This window comes from Marmota flaviventris, chromosome 20 (genome assembly GCF_047511675.1).
Source record: "Marmota flaviventris isolate mMarFla1 chromosome 20, mMarFla1.hap1, whole genome shotgun sequence".
In the NCBI taxonomy this organism is placed as follows: Eukaryota; Metazoa; Chordata; class Mammalia; order Rodentia; family Sciuridae; genus Marmota; species Marmota flaviventris.
This window is the reverse complement of record NC_092517.1, coordinates 15,112,282-15,126,230: the sequence shown is the minus strand read 5'-3', so window position 1 is coordinate 15,126,230 and position 13,949 is coordinate 15,112,282. Positions and strand designations below refer to the sequence as shown.

General features: G+C 53.6%; 2 protein-coding genes across 2 annotated transcripts in view; both read left to right on the top strand.

Moving 5' to 3' along the window:
• Nucleotides 1-13,949, top strand: part of Cidec (cell death inducing DFFA like effector c) — a 554,473-nt gene that overhangs the window by 106,550 nt on the left and 433,974 nt on the right. The gene's annotated exons all lie outside the window — the stretch shown is intronic.
• The window catches only part of Atp2b2 (ATPase plasma membrane Ca2+ transporting 2), a 207,502-nt gene that overhangs the window by 75,759 nt on the left and 117,794 nt on the right, over nucleotides 1-13,949 (top strand). The gene's annotated exons all lie outside the window — the stretch shown is intronic.

Genomic DNA, 13,949 nt, shown 5'->3' with positions numbered 1-13,949 from the left:
TTATAAATAGCAGCTTGTGCCCAGCCTGACCCAGACGGCAACCACGGCCGCCATAGGGCCCCAGGGCCCCCTGTCCTCCGCCCTTCCAGCCATCCCTCTGAGGCAACGCCCGCCCCTCCCCTGCACAGCCAGTGGGTCCCCAGGTCAGTATCCGATGTGCTGTCGCCATGGCAACCTGCGTGTCCCCATCCAGCCCAGGCTCAAGTTGCGGGAGGTGGGGGTTGGATGGGGAGTGGGGGGGGACGAGCAAGAGGTCCAGTGGCCTAGAATCAAAGGTCACCTCTCTATGCCGGAGCTTGCTGGCCATCTCGGGGGCTGGGGAATGGGGTCCTGTCCCCTGGAAACTTCCCCCTGCTCGGGAGGGTGGGAGACCTTGTGGCCTGGAGCAAGGGCTCAGCCCCAGAGTCTGCCAGGGACTGGGCACAAAGGGTCAGGCCCAGGCCTGGAGGCCAGGGAGCCATGAGTTCAAATCCTTCATACGCCTTCCCTGAGCTGGGAGGCAGGGCCCTCGGTCCCTACTTAACTCTTATTGGTCCCCAGGGGCAAGGTAGGGTCAGCTCAGGGAGAAACCTGCAAACTTCCAAGTCATGCTGACCTGAGTTTGCATCTGGCCTCTGCCACTCACCCACCTCTCTCTTTGAGCCTCAGTTTCCCATCTATGAAATGGGTGTGTGAACAACACACAGCTCACTGAGTTTATTTTGAGGATGAGAAGGGCCACCAGAGAGAAGGCACAGAGCCAGGGTCCCACATGCAGCAGCTAGACTCGTCATTGTCATTGGCAGACGGTTATTTCTATCTCAACCTCCTCATCAGAGAGTCCGAGGGGGCCCTGCCTCCTCACTCACTCGCTGGGTCACCTCAGGCAGCTCCCTTTCCCTCTCCATGCTCAGTCCCTCCCTCTGCAAAATGACCACAGGACCACTCGGGCCCTGCCCAGCTCTAAGATCCATGGGTCTCAGCAGCCCCCACGGGACTGGGCAGTCTGTTATTAAACACCCACACCTTCAGCCAGGCCTGGGCGCTGGAAACCTGAGCTGGGGTGAGGGACGTCCTGCCTGGTTGCCTGGCAACTGAGGCGCCAGGGAGGCTTGGGTGTCAGGGTGTCCAGCCGCAGCCCCCTCCCAGGAGGCTCTAGGAAGCAGGAAGGCTCAGGACGGGGAACCCTTGCCTGGGCCAGCCCCAGGGGGACATCCCCTTCCTCCCACACCTGTCCAGGCCCAGCCTATCTGAGAACCCACTTCCTGGGGGTGAAAGGGGCCATTGGCCTGGGGTGTATTTATAGGTAGAGCATGTGGTCAGGCTCAGAAAGAGAAACCGGAGCCTCCCCTCTGCTAGCTGATACAGCGGCCGCCGCTGTCCCCTCTTCCTGGAAGTCTGCAGCCCAAGTTTACCTAAAAGCCTGAAGAATTCCCTGACTCCTTGGGGGACCTGATGCCAGCTCCTGGAGATCCCAGAGTGCTTTGCGTGGGCCTCGAGGCCGCAGTTAAGATATCACTTCCCTTATGTATCATGTGTTCTTTCTTTCTGTCCTGGGAATTAAACCCAGGGGTCCTTTACCACTGAGCTACATCCCCAGCTCTTTGTTAAAGGTTGTTTTCTTCTGTTTTGAGCCAGGGTCTCACTAAGTTGCTGAGGCTGGCTTTGAACTTGCGATCCTCCTGCCTCAGCCTCCCAAGTGGCTGAGATTGTAGACAGGCACCGCGCCCAGCTGTATCATGTATTCTTGGCCTCCCTACCCAATCTCTTCCACATTTTAGTTCCTTCACCCAGCAAATATTGGATATCCACAGTTCTAATGTGATCTCCTACCTGGCCTTGGGCATGCTACTTCAGCCTTCTTGCCTCAGTTCTCCTTATCTGTGAAGTGGGGGAAATAAGAATGCCTGCCTCGTAAACTTGTGGTGTGGATCAAAGGAGGTGATTCATATAATGTGGTTAGCACAGGGCTTGGCGTATAGGCAATGCCCCTGAGTGTCAGCTTTTCATTAATTTTATTAAACTGTTATAATATCCAGGCACCATGCCAGGTAACGGGGAGACCATGTCCAGCTGTTTGAGAGCAGGGCCGAGTCCTGTTCCTCTCTAGCTGTGAGCGCATCCCAGGCCCGTGGTGGGCCCACTGCAAAAGTTTATCAAATGTGCAGATGAGAGGTGAAGCACTTCTCCTGGGGTTCTCTGCTGCTCAGGGCACCGAGCACCGAGGCCCTCGCTTTCAAGATCTTTTACAATTCCAGATGTCCCTTTGATTCTCTTACGGCTGCACCCTCCACAAAGTCACCAAAAGATGTTTGAAATCCCTGTCTAGGTTCTCCATCTTGCCCTTTGTTGGGGCTGGGGGTGGAAGCGAATAGACCCCGTGGGTGCTCCGGGCAGTAAATAGCAAGGTGGACAGATGGTGGAGGAAGCCGGATCTGGCACTGATGGGAACCGGGAGGGAGGGCCTTCTCATATTGGAGGCCCGAGGTGCCTCACCAGCCTCACCCTGGCCCCAACCCTGTATCTGGGTGACCCGTGTCAAGCCCATCACTTCTCCCCTTAAGGCGTCGGTTGGTAAAATGGGCATCTTGTCCCATTCTCCAGGGTTAGAGACAAAGGAGGCAAGACACCCCCAAAGGGTCCCTTCCAATCCCAGTTCTTATTTATAACATGCTAATGATGCCGTGGAAGAGGGCTGAGCTGGTGGCCACGCCTCCCCGGGGCCGTCATTGTCAGCAAATCCATGCTGGGCGGCTGCCAGCCCTCTGGCCCAGGGCTGTTTCTAACAGCAGGTGCTACGGCCAGGCTCAGGCTCCAGAATTTCATCCTTGACTTCTTCCAAACACAGGAAGGGGCTGCCATCTGCTTGCTACCCCTCACACCCCACCTGCCAGGTCAGCCAAAGCCCCCGCGCCCTTTCCTGCCTGGGCCCCGGCCTCGCACCTGTCAGCAGTGGAAGGGAGAAGAATCCCACTGGGGTTTCCCTGGAGGATGCTGGAGCTGCCTCTCCCGGCCCCAGCCCACGATCCTTCACTTGGGTGGGGAGGAGGGCAGCGGGCAGCCCTGGCTCTGTCTCCCCCTAGAACATTCCACTCCCGTGCTCTGCATCCCCACCACAAGGCAGCCCTGTGTGCGCTGGGTCCATGGTGTATCAAAGTCAGGAGGGAGCCCAGCCTTGGGACTCAGGCCCTGATACAGATCCCCACCAAGCTGTCCCTGTCGGTGTGACCTTGGCCTCTCCTTCCAACAGACGGAACCTCAGTTTTCTCATCTGCAAAATGGAGAAGATAAAAGCACCCACCTTAGGGGGTGTTGGTGGGCCCTTGCAAGATGATATGAGAACCAAGGTGAATGCAGGGAGCAGCCCTGGGGAGCAGCGAAACCCAGCTGCTCTCAGGATTGTTCCCTTAATGTTGCTGCTGCCCTGGTGACTTCATGTTTTGGCCGTAGCCCTGCCAGAAATATTATCTCCTTTCCTCTTATTCAACCTTAATTTTTATTCTAACCGGAGGCCGCTTGGTGCCCAGTGCATGCCCTCTACCTTTGTGTTCAAACACAAGTGTTTGTTCAAGAAGTGGGTGGGCCTGAGACCCAGGCAGTTGGTGCTTTTCTGGGTTCTGGGGTCAACACACAGGTTCCCAGGGCCACTTTTCCATGTTTCCACTTGGCAAATTTTTGTGAGGTACCACTGTGTGCTGGGGACCAGAGATGGATAATGCTTAAAGGGCATAAATGACCAAGTCACATGGAAGGATCAGTTGACCCTGGACAGTGGGGTCAACATAGGGTTTACTGAAGAGGGGACACTCTGAATAGGAGTCCACCAGGCAGAGAAGCGGAGTCATAGCAGGTGATCCACAGGGCAGCTCTGAGTTGATTTATTATTATTATTATTATTATTATTATTATTATTATTACTATTATTATTATTTATTAAAACAAGAAAATCTCCCCACATAGAGATTTAGTGGTCAGAAGGTAACACTGGCTGAGACAAGAACACAAATGTGTCCTATAGGATCAGGGGCAAGGGGTGCCACCAGCCCTTCCCTGAGCTCAAAGACTCTGCCCAAGTTGTCTTGTGAAGGTCTCTCAGAAACCATCTGCTCATCTTCCTCATTTTACAGATGGAGAAACTGAGGCCCAAAGATAGTGTAGCAGGGACAGCTAATGCTGGACCTCCCAGCCAGGCCAACCCACCATGGTTTGGGGTGACCAGCTGTTGTGCCGGGACTAATCCCATGAGCCTCCAGGGTCACAGCCTAGAGATGTCTGTCTCTGAAGGATCGGCCCCAGGCCCCTGAATCTCTCCAGCTTTAGTTCCCTTATTTGTGAGTCAGAAATAATAATAAATGGGATCTTCTAAGCTTCAAACCGGAAAGCATTTTACGAGCACTCTTTCCAAAGGCCATTTTAATACTGCTGACATTTTGTTCAGGGTACAACTTAATGGCAGATTTCCCCTGAAAGCTAAAGTCATCCGCTGGCATGGTTTGGGGGTTCCAGAGTCCAAGGGTTCAGGACTTCCCTGTGGACAGCCCCAGAGTTAGTGAAGAGGCATCTTAGAAAGGTCAGCCTTCTATGCTATTCTAGAAAGTTTGTGGGTGCTCCCTTTGACTACCCAGCCACCTCCTAGACATGGAGACTGACCCTGCTCCAGGTAGTAAAACTCTGCCATGACCCCTGGCTTCCTCACACTCCCTACACACACACACACACACACACACAAAAAAAAAAATTGCACTTTGCCCTGACAGTACTGAGAGTAAATCGGAGAGCACCCTTTAACTGTAAAACCAATAAAAATTATCAGCCAGACGAAAACCCCAGCCCCACCTAAAGAGCCCATAACCATCACATTGGCCTAAGACTGTCATGGCGGGAGGCAAGCAAGCAGAGGCAGGACTTGATAGAGATGCTGTGGAAGGATCAAGCATCACAGGGATTTTGACCTCTAAGTTCCCTCCTAGTCTCTGGATTCAAATGAGCTAAAGGAACCAGAGCCCCTTCATGAGTTTTGCAAACACATGCCTTTTGGTAGCCTCTGCTCCGGGCAGGGACCCTCCTAGGACCCTGGGAACATAGTACAGGACAGTGGTCAGGGACCCGCTCTGTCCAGGCCTGAAGCCTTTGTGGACCTGAGTCAGCCACTAGGGATGCACACACCCAAGCCCTCGGAGCTAGCACCCTGACCCTGGAGAAAGAAACTATGTCCCTGGACAAGCTCTGGCCTTGTCTGTCCCTTATAACAAGAAATCAGGCAGCAAAGGCCCAGATTTGGGTGTTGCAAAGCAGAGAGGTCTCTCTCAGGGACTGAAGTCTCTACAGAGGCAGGAGTCTCTTCTTAGCTGGAGAAGAATCTGACTTGGAGATTTGAACCTGGGCTCTGACTGCATCTGAAACCCAGCCCCTAACTGCTCTGGGTGACACCCCAAGGAGAGCAGGCCCCGGGGGCAGAATGGTAGGGGCCTAACACTCTAGGAAATTTCAAAATGCATCTGGAGCCACAGCCCCTGGGGGAAGAAAGACCCACTACATCCACCATGATGCTTCTCTTGAATCTGGGGCTTTAGGGGAGGAGAGGACTGAAGGGCTTAGAAAGCAGGAGCAGAACCTTGGGGTGAAGGTAGTTGAACGGGAACACCTTTGGAGTCTCAGGTTTGGGGTCTCCTAGGGCTCTGGAAGCACCTCAACTTTGGAACTCTTGAACATTCTGGCTGAGAGATTTGGGTAAGGCTTGGACCTCTGTAAGAGTTGAAGAGGTCGGGCCAGGGCTCAGGGCAGAGGAGGCTCAGATTGGTTCTTAGCAAGACACGAGGAAGGGAATGTCTTCCGGGGTTCTTCAGGCCTACCCAGACCAGCTGCCCTGGGACATCCTGGAAGCAGAGGGAAATGGGTGGCTTAGGATGGTGACATCTGTGACCGGCCTTGGGCCTGAGCCTAGCTCTGCTAGCACCTGCTCTGTTCCCTTGGGCCAGTGCCTTCTACCTCAGGGTATCCATCCTTCTAGAAATTACTATGATTCCAGTTTATGGTGTCTTTCAACAGCCAGGCTGTGGCCTGAGTCCTGGATTAACTCACACTGTCCTCCCAGTGGGCCTGGGAGGGAGGGCCGATTATGGTCTCCGGTTTTTAGAAACGTGGCAACTGAGGCCAGAGAGCTAACTTGATGGCCACTTGGTAGTGGCAGAGCGAGGATTCTGAGATCTATCTGAATCTAAGCCTCACATAAGGGGTTCTGACCCCACTATTTTGTGAGTCAAACAAAAAGTCATTAAAGAATCTATAGAGGGCTGGAGTTGTGGCTCAGCGGTACAGCGCTTGTCTAGCACGAGCGAGGCCCTGGGTTCGATCCTCAGCACCACATAAAAATAAATAAACAAAATAAAGGTATTGTGTCCAACTACAATTTAAAAAAAAAGAATCTATAGAGGGAAGAAGTCTTTGGGAATGGAGAAATCCCCAGGAGGAGATGGTCTTAGGGCTTGAGACCTAGAGATGGTGTAAAAATTAACGGAGAAAGAAAGAGACGAGGCTTTGCAGGCAGGGATCCCCGCCACGGTGCAGTGGGGGAGAGTGGGCCTGCAGGAGGGCCCTCAAGAGTGGGTGTAGAGAGGAGCCAGGCCGTTCACCCCACAGCATCCTGGTTTACTTTCATTTGGGGGGGCTCACAGCCTGAGCACCGGGCCTGTGGCTCTGCTTGTCTTTAGCAGGGCTGGGGTCCCATGGGCCCGCGTCCCCAGGGAGGCTGTATTTGCTTCTGTCCCAGTGCAGATGGCTGGTGAGAGCAGCTAGTGGCCCCCACCCCCACCCGCACCCCCTTCTGTCGCGGGGACTCGGCTGCGCCCGGGAGCGTGGTGCGACGTTATTTTTAGAAGTGGTACCATCTGTTCAAGGTGCCGAGTGGATTCTGTTCATCTCTGCAGTGGCCAGGACAGCCATGCCAAGTCAGGCCAAGAGCTGCAGAGCTAGCCGGGACCCCCTCCACCACACTCTGGGTGGGATGGTGCCTCATCGGCACCTGCTGGATGCAGGAGCTGGAGAGAGGCCACAGGCACCCAGGGCCTGCGAGGCTGGGGGCTGGGGGCTGTGGCTGTTGGTGAGGCAACTCTGGGGCCAAGGCAGACATCGCAGAGGATGAGCTCAAGGTGGGGGACATCGTGTGCCTCCACACAGCCCCCAGGCCTGGGCACCTAGCCCAAGGCTGCCTCCTGGCAGGTTCTGAGTGTCCTGGTCCTGACCTCAGGACATGGGGAGGGCGGAGAGGCAGAGGAGAAGGAGGGATGAGGCGGGCCCCAGGGTCCCCCAGCGGGACCTGACAGTTGGATGTAGTGAAGACGTGGACCTGACGAACTGTCCAGAAGGGCTGGGATACTCCCCATTTGGGCTGAAACCCCAAATCTGAACCACCTCAGTGGCCACAGTAACTCTTCTCAGAGCAGATCCTCTGAAAGCAGTCTGCCTGAGTTCAAATCCAACCATTATGAGACCCTGGGCCACCTTCTGTGCAACCTCCTATCAAAGCCTCTATTTGCCCACCTAACAAATGGGATCCCAGTAGCAGCTACTGCATAGGATGTAAGTACGGGTTCGCTGATCTGATATCCAGAAAGTTGTGGCACAGTCTTCAACCCTGGGGAAGCTACACTGGGCATATGCTGTTTCTACCATCTGATTGGCCAGTTTCCCCTTGGAAATGCAGACTTCACCCTAAGGCTCACTGTTCCCAGTGTCCTTCCCCCATTCAGTGGCTTTCTCTGTCATGCAGCCAACATTAGTGAAAGTCCATCCTATGCTGGGGACTTGGAAGGTCCCGTTCTTGGGGAGCTCATGAGGGAAGCAAGCTGGCAACAGAGTATGCAGCGGGTGGTGTCAAGGGGTGAGCCATGTTTGATGGGCTGCCAGAGGGAAGGGGTGGAAATTTGGAGCATGGCGTACTAAAATTTCACAGAGAAGTCTACATTCGGGCTGGGTCTTGGAGGGCCATGTTTCAATTAGTAGAGAAGCAAGTGGCAGACCTTTCTGGAATAGGGGGAGTATGTGTACAGAAGGTAAGAGCATGCAGTAGTTGTTCAGAAAATGGCAGAGTGTTCCATTAGACCAGAGCCCAGGGAGGCTGGCTTGGAACCAACTGGGCAGGATCCTGAAGATCATTGTCTGTGTTTTTAAAATAGGCACCAGGGAGCCATGGATGGTTTTTAATCCAGAAAATGGCATGCTCAAACCCAAAAGGTGGCATGATATGGTGGCTTTAGAGTTAGACTACTAGTCTGCTCCTGGCTCCACAAACCATCAACTCTGTGAGCTTGTGCATGATGTTATTTTGCCTCTCTGAGCCTCCGTTGCCTCGTGTGTAAAGTAGTGAAGTACCTACCTCCCAAGTTGCAGGAGAAGGCATATGCACAGCCTGACACAGCTTCTGACACTCAGAAGCCACTGTGTACATGGCGATCATCATCAGCCTCATTCTGGGGACAAATGGAGAAAGCAGGGGAATGCAGAGCTGGGGGACTGATTAGGGGGTTGTGAATGAGTAGCCTGAAGCAGGTCAGGAGCCTGGGGAGGGGAGGAAGAGGAAGGCACATGGGCCCTTGCCCAGTGAGTCTCGGGTCTGGGCCTCTGATTGGACGTGAGGGAGGGAGCAGAGTCAAGACAGGGCACTTTAGATGCTTGTGTAGAACACAGGAGTCACAGAAGAATAAGGACATTCAAGGGAGTCTGAGAGCCTGGAACACCTTCAGAGAGGACACTTAGCAGCCATAGGAAGGTCAGTTCTAGAGCTTGGGAGAGAGGGCGAGGTGGAAGGGTCAGCCTGGGAGTGACTCGTGTTAGCATACAAGCTGATGGCAGATGGGTGGCATCACCCAGGAGAGACATTTCAGGGGTCAAGGACAGAACCATGGGTAAAGCCTTCAGTTGGCCAAAACAGAAAAACCACAGAAGCCCAGGAAGAGTGGGAAGAAGGAGGAGGGGGTGGGGACATCGACTGTGGGCAAGGATGTGAGGAGTGGCAAGGGCCCTGGAGTTGGGTGGTGCGGGCCATCCCCAGGAGCCACTAACAGCCTGGCCTATTTGGAAGTGCCATTTGGATATTTGGGGACAGGCGACTGGGGTGATTTTGAGCCAGAAGCCACAGGAGAAAGGTAGGATTCTAGAACCCAGACCCGGAGAGTGTTGGGTATGAGAGAAAGTGAGCCTAATGGGGGGGTGGAAACCCCAAAGCACTGGAGCAATGATTGTGCTCCTTTCAAATCCCCAAGTGCCACACACTCATCCATCCCTGCAAGGTGGGGGCTGAAGACCCAGGTGATGTCAATTCAGGGGTCCCTCCAAGGAACCCCCTCTTTGAGCAGCCATTCTGGGGACCCCAAGCTCTGCCTGGAGAAGTCCTTATTGGGAGAGGAAGGAAAGGACACCTTTGCTACAGGGGAGGGACTAAGCCCACATACAAACTCCAACTCATTCTCACCTGCTCTCGGCTCCTTCTCTGGCTTCCAGTCTTCACATTCACCTCCTTCAGGTCTGAGGCCAAGTGGGGGGGGGGGGTATCACAGAGATTGCTGGCTTTGCACCAAAGAGACTCTGGGTGGAGATAGCTTGGGCTCAGGCATGGAGAGCAATGAGGACACAGTCACCAAACCAGGGACACCTCTGCTAGAGCTTAGAAGACATAGAACAGTGACTGGCCACAAGAGTGAGAAATAGGAGCCAAAAGACAGCTCACCCCCACACATGCATGAATCCCTGCTGCGATCTGTCACTCTGACTCCTCCACTCCCTTGATTCCAAGAGTCCTACTTTCTGCCTGTTTAATCCCTCTCTCTCCCTGTAGTTAGATGTCCTGCCTCTGCAGTCTCGGGGCACACGGAAAGACCTTCTCCCAGGTCTTAGCTTCCTGTTTCTCTGATCTGGGCCCAAAGGACCCATTCAGCTTTTCAAAAGTCATCGCCCAACTTAGGCACATCCCCAGCACTTCTGGGAGTAAATTTTTTTCTCCTCTACCCCAGGGAGGAAAGAACTCAATCAATTCAGTCCCACTGAGATCCCACCACCTAAATATGCTCCCAGTCCTCGCAGGAACCGGAGGGAAGGAAGGAGGCGCATACAAAAGAATGTTTCATTAGTTGGTGGAATTTCTGGCACTGGGGGCAGATGGCACTGATGGACCAAGGTGGACTTTCTGTCCGTGCACTTAAATGGCCCTCAGTGGCCTTTTGCAAAGTTCATGTTTTTTATCTTGCCCAGGCCTGCACACTGGAACAGTCTCCCTGCCTGAGAACCAGGCCTCTGGTATCGGGGATCAGCTCCCCATGCCTGCTCAAGAACTCATGGAAAAGGCTCAGTGCCATCTCCAGCACCCACACCCCGCTCCTGAGTCAGGGGACGCACCTTGGCTTTACCTGCCCATCCCCACACTCCAGAGGTCAGCCCTGCTGTCCTAGAAAGCTCCTCTGGATGTTCATGACACTTTGTTCTGTCGGCACCACGGCATGCGGACAGCTCATCCTCAAAGCCCACCCCTACCTCCCCTTCAGCACCATGGCTTCAGTGACAGCTCCCAGTACAGTCAGTGCCTGCTTCTTTGTCATCCCCCCCGTCCTGTCTTTCAGCACCAGGACCACGTGGACAGCTCTCACTCCCAGCCTCTCCTGACAGCCCGCAGGGGGTAGAGGTCTGCCCTTATCAAGTTCCCTGGCCTCGGCCACCCAATCCCTCCCCTGCACCCACCTCCATTCATCCATCAGCACTTCAACCCCGGAGTCAGCTCCTGGGCCCCCTCCTTCCACGGTCAGAGGTGAAGCCTGAGGCCCCATCAGATAGCCTGTGGTGTGTGGTAGCATGCTGGCCACAGAGGAACCCTGGGCCTTACTGTAGAAACAGAAAGAAGGGCAGGAGCCTGGCCTGCTGGAGAGAGGACAGTGAGCGAGCCCGGGGGACTCCAGAGTGCCTGTGTGTGACATAGAGCTGGCCTAGCCACCCTCACTATGGGGCCTTGGGCTAGCTCTCTCGCTCTGTTTCTGTCTTCTCCGTAAAAAGGGGGCGGTGCTGAAAGTTCCTGGGTCCCAGGGTTGTCGTGAAGGACTAAATGAGATGGCGAATGCGTGGAGCAGTGTGTGGCCCACAGTGGACATGGGGTTAGTGTCACCATCACTTTTTGTCTTTCCTTCCAGTCTCTGATTGTAATCCATTGAGACGGAGCAGGAGCTAAGAAAGAATGAGGGGCTAAATGCAGAAGGACTCACTTTGGTCACTTAGGCCAGCTAGGATCCATAGGCTTGGAGCTCTTCTCTCACCCTAAGTCTGGAACTTTTAAAGTCCCCTTTGGCTGCAAAGGGGACTTTAAAAGTTCCGGACTTAGGGTGAGAGAAGAGCTGAGGGTTGGCAGAGGCATTTGGTGGAACTTGAGAACAACGTGGAGATGAGCTGGTCGACCCCAGGAAGGCCAGCACCTCAGCCTTCTCACTGCAAGCCTCTTCCTTGCAGTCTAAGGTGACAGCTGCCCCACAACCCTTTGCTTCCTCAACTGGGCTTCCTCATATCCAACTGCTAGTGACTTTCCTATTTTAAATTCATCAGAAAACTCACAAAGGTTTTTTTTTTTAAAGCAAAGATTTCTAAACCTGGAGCACATAAAGGGTACGAATCTTGAAAGGCAGACGCCGTTGTGCTGAGGCCTGGGGGTGGGAAGTGGATGTCAAAGGAAGAAGGTGAATTATAATCAGCTCATGCCTCCCTGATTCTAGGGCATTTCTCCTTCCCTCAGCCTCCAGCCAAGCAGGGCTGGGCTTGCAATTGGGACATCCCTCTCCACTGGAGACAAGGTGGCATCGAGGAAGGCCGGGTTACTGTGTGTCTCCTGAGAAGCAAGAATCTTGGGATGGGAGAATCCTTAAGGAGGGTGCTAAAATGGCCCTTCAAGACTGAGGATCTATCCATCCCACCTCCTCACTTTACCTAAGGGGGAACAGTGGCCCAAGGCCAAACTATGAGTCATGGAACACAGAGGACCAAGCACCGTGGCACACAACTGTAACTCCAGCAGCTCAGGAGGCTGAGGCAGGAGGATAGCAAGTTTGAGGCCAGTCTCAACAACTTGGTGAGACCCTGTCTCAAAATAAAAAGGGCTGGTGATGTAGCTCCATGGTTAAGCGCCCCTGGGTTCAATTCCCAGTACCAAAAAAAAAAAAAAAAAAAAGGAAGTGGGACATAGAGGATAGACAGAGGCTTTGGATTGAAGGAGACATATTGTATTTAAACTATATCAAGTCCTACCCATATGGCCTTGGCCATCCATAACCTCTCTGAATCTCATCCTCCTTGCCTGTAAAGTAGACCCAGCTCATGGAAGGCTTTTGCTATGCAATTGCTGTTAACAGTAGTGGTCAAGCCAAGATCGGGACCCGAGGGACCTGATTCCCAGGAAAGGGCCATTTAGGATACATCCTCCCCCAATCTGAACTAAACCCTGTACAGGAACTCCCCACCTCAACCTGCAGATCCTCACTCTGGAGTCATATGGGGTTCTTTGTAGCAAAGTGATCAGACCCTTTGCAGCCAGGAAGGAGGATCTAAGCATATTTCCTGCTCTCCCTACAATCCCAGTGCTCAGACCAGGGCCTGAGAAGCACCTTGTTAGACTTATTAGTTGGGTGGGTGGGAGGATTGATGGAGAGATGAATAGTTGGACAGACAGCTGATGGACGGATGAATGGATGAATGGACAGATGAGTGGGTGGGTGGGTGGGCACAGGAATGAGTGGGTGGGCACAGGAATGGATGAGTGGATGGGTGAATGGGTGGGTAGATAGATGGGTATTGTGCCAGGCCTGAAAGACCAGCAGTAGAGGGGTTTTCCTGCCATCTAACACTGGTGGCCCCGCTGGAGAGCAGGGGCAGTGGAGACAGTTAACCCTGAGGATGACAAGCGGCACAAAAAGCCCTGGGTCCCTCTCCACCCACCCCCAGCCCTGTTTGTGCCACCTGTGCCTTCAAGGCTGATGCAAGGCTGTTTCTGTGGGATTTCTGGACTTTTTTAGATGTTCCTTTTCTGGTTAACAGAATAGGAGTTGTCTAAAAATAGCACCAAATTTGCTTCTGGGGTATACATTTTCAATTTCTTCCCTCCTTCCCTGTTCTCGCTCCTCAACTGTGAGAACAGAGCCGAGATCGTCCTTGTCAGCTTTGATGCACACGCACATTATGGCACTTGCACACCCAGAGGGGAGGGTGGCACACAGATGTCTCTGGCTGGCTCACACACACACTCCTGATGACATACTCCAGTAGACATGCATGGTATACCTTGTCCTTCAGGGTCACTCACACCACTCTAGAGACCCTCTCTCACACAGAATAACACTGACTACAGACCCAACCCAACTCTGGAATCTTTGCACTCCTGACTCAGCCGTGCCCCGTGCTAACACACCACCCTGATGCACTCCCAGGGATCCAGCACATCCACACAGACCGCACACCCACGCTCACCCCACACACCACACAACTACACCCTCATGCACCCTGCATGCATCAAGCTCTCTTGTCTCACGCACATGTGCAGAGGAAAGTCCCTCCACACGCAGGAAGAGATGTGTGAGAGATGGCTGAGACTCTTGAGAAGGGAGGAGCAGCTGTTCCATCCCTGGCTGCCAGGCTGAGCTTACCTGTTTTCTGGGATCAACACAGAGATAATGGCTCCCCATCACTGGACCAGGGCAGCCCCTAGAGAAAGGACAGAATTTGCAACCAAGAGAGGGAAAGAAAATGCCCTACTCCATGGGTACTAGCGTGAGTTTTTCCAGATCAGAGCATAGGGCAAGCCAGCCTGTGTACCGAGCCCACAAGCTGCAAACCTCCCAGTCGTCTGAGGAATGGCAGGGAGCTTTGAGGGCATTGCAGAGTCGGATCTGAGTTCTTGTTTTAAGGACAATACAGTTAGGATCATATCGTTGTCCTAGTCACGTGTAACA